Below are 2,995 nucleotides of genomic sequence, written 5' to 3'. Positions count from 1 at the left end.
GTGCGGAAGTCCGAGAGAGGGAGGTTCCTCCTTACATGCTGCTTTATAACCTTAACACGTAACAGTGCACCTGACCCTCTTTTGACCAATTAAATGTGGGGTTAAGTACTTGCAGGGAATGATTCCCATTTGTCCAGAACTCAAAACAAGGAAGTTTCAGCCCAAACCAGGACAGGCAGAAAACTCAGAAAGATAACCATCACTAGTGAATCAGAAACTTAACCTCACAAAAACCCCCACAGCTGGTGGTTAAAATCACAAAATTCACAAGGTTCAAAAAGGTCCCGTTGCACATCTGGAGGATTAGCACTCTGACACAACATCACCATGACTACTAGACTCTCATACTCCTTCCTGGACACCTTTGATAGTGGTCCCAGACAGAAAGGAAAGTACTACACTAACAAAAACTTTTGACTGTAGCAGAACCCCCAAGTAAACCAAAATAAGCAGCCACAATACAACAAAAAGATAATGAAATAAGGAAAAACAGAATCACTTGAATATTCCAGGAAAAAGCAATGCTGCGCAGAAGACAATATGACTATGTCTGGTGTACACCTGTATACCTTATTTATACACACTATATCCTTTATGTTTAGCAAAAATACAGGGATCCAAGTGTTTTCAGTCAAGCAACCAGACTCTGAGAAGTGATAAAATGCTATGAAAACTAACTGAGAGAGAAAACAAAGGAAAAGACACCAGAACTAAACCTTCAGCCAAGTAAAATACAAGTTAGAAGACAGACTGTGAGGTTGATCAGTTGAACACTGTATATACTACAGTTTGGTTTCTTCCATTTTCCTCCTTCACTTATCCCCCAGAAAAGCACGGAATTGTGATAAACCAAGCGACCATATGACTAATTTAACTACAGATACTGATTATACCATTGCAATACCAAATTAATCCATCCTGTCAGTAAAATAACTCTATTATCATTCACAAAAATAAAATTAGTAGCTACTTTAACAACCATTAAGTTCTCCTTTAAGGACAGATTTAGAAGCCTGAAACTACAAATGAAACTAATTCACTCTGCCCTACACAGGCTTTATGTATATCATTGTTGTAGTGTATTAAAGCATTTCAATTTTATGAAGAAGTTCATACAGATAAACTACAGTTCAGATACCCAGATGACCACAGCAAAATCATTTTCTCTAAAACTCACAGTTAAGCTTCAGCTATAGAAAAAAAATTCCAAAGAAGCCTACACATACCACACATGCAAACACTTCCCCTCCCTCACAAAATCCACCTTTACGTCTCAGTCAATAGGTTCCGTATCTTTAATATCGCAGAACTAACTTAAAGAATTCCCCGTATCTAGTCCTCTGCATCATTTCCACAGCACAGCTAATAGTAACCGTATTCTAAAAAAACCCGTTCGCAGTTGTTTGAAACCATTACATGACTTTAGAAAGTAAAATGTATAACCTCTTACCTGAGCATGAAAATTTGACATAGTCGTTGTCTCTATATCTTTCTTTCCCAAAATCTCCATTTTCACTGGTGAATTGGGAAAATTAAATGAAAAGTAGTCTAAAAAGTCAGGTAAGTAAGTAGCTGCCCCATGAACAATACCCATTACATAGTAAGCTGCACAGTTTTCATTTTCACTAAAAACCAGACCCACAAACTCTTCTGCAAATCTCTCCATCTCCACAGGAGATAAGTGGGAGAGTTCATTACTGTAGGCATGGATAACTGATGCACCTCCGTTAGGCTGGTGCTCAATATGAATCAGCTGTTTGAACTCCAATGTGTCCAACCTTTTGAGTTTATTTTGAACCCGTGGCTCCTTTAACGAGACAAATGGAAACTCACTGTTCTCTGGTATCTTGGACTCACAGTCCTTCTTGGGATCCATATATTTCCCACTGAAATCCTTAAGTTGATCATCTATGATGCCTTTGGCTTCCTGATCCTCAATGTCAGAAACCAATCCTGAGCAAATGGTCTGAATGGATTTGCTGTACATTTTCGGACGCTTCCTCTTCTCGTTCTCTTTATGTTTCTTTTTCTTTTTCTTCTTAACTTTTTTAATCTGTAGCTCTTCTGCATTGGTTTTTGGTTTCTCCTTCCCACCTATTGAGAGGAACAGAGATCTCTTCAGTATCTTCATATACAAAAGATATGTATTTAAAGATCAGGATTCAAAGTTACCAAAACCCCCCCATGACACACAATGACCAGAAACCAATGCGTCTTACTGAAAATGAGAGTAAGAGGCAACTGCAACATTCACATTATGACTGACAAGTAAGCTGAGGGACAGGAAATCATAAAAACGTTTCCCCAAGACTCTTTTCATGATGAGTCACAATCCTTAATCACACCCTTTAACTGGTGATCAGCAATCACAATACCAGAAAGTTCAGAGACATTATATGATAGCTGTCAACAAATGTTGCCAAACAAGGGGCTTACAAATAGTCAATGAATATCAACCATCATGGGCAAGCTGTTCACAAGATGCTGCTGCTGGAACCAATCTCGTCAGACGATTTTACATGGTCCTTCTTCCAAAACTGAATAAATTTTATTGAAATATATGTAGAAACATCTAAAAACTGACCCCATATTTCTTAAAAAAAATTATTCAACAAAACAAAAACTTCAAACAAACCCCAACCAACCACCAAACCCCAAAATCTCCCTAAAAAGGAACTAGTTTGAAGTTTATATAATCTGCAAGCTGAACTGAAGACAAACTTGTAATAGCCTAAAGTCAAGAAGTACTGATTTGGGGATAACATTTTCAAGTGACTCCCAGAGTAAACATTCTCCCTTGTTTTAAAGTGTTTTTCTTCACGTGCTTTTGGGGGATTTTTGAAGTAATAAATGAGGTAGCCAAAAAAAGAAAACCAGCCAAACTTCTGTCACTACACTGCCCTAAAGCCTAGCAGTTGAAATTATTTCACAATTTAATAAATCAAATTACCAAGCATTTCACAGCACAAAATTATATTTACAAGTGATTCAAAAT

General features: G+C 37.4%; 1 pseudogene across 1 annotated transcript; it reads right to left on the bottom strand.

The window, feature by feature from the left end:
- Positions 1 to 1,443: 1,443 nt before the first annotated feature.
- Positions 1,444 to 2,094, bottom strand: LOC104494353 (annotated as a pseudogene). Its single transcript, XR_727800.1, has one exon. The product of XR_727800.1 is annotated as a round spermatid basic protein 1-like protein pseudogene (transcript).
- Positions 2,095 to 2,995: the final 901 nt, after the last annotated feature.

This window comes from Buceros rhinoceros, unplaced genomic scaffold, assembly GCF_000710305.1.
Source record: "Buceros rhinoceros silvestris isolate BGI_N320 unplaced genomic scaffold, ASM71030v1 scaffold14645, whole genome shotgun sequence".
Lineage (NCBI taxonomy): Eukaryota > Metazoa > Chordata > Aves > Bucerotiformes > Bucerotidae > Buceros > Buceros rhinoceros.
Note: the sequence above shows the minus strand (reverse complement) of the source record. Positions and strands in the feature narration are given on the sequence as shown.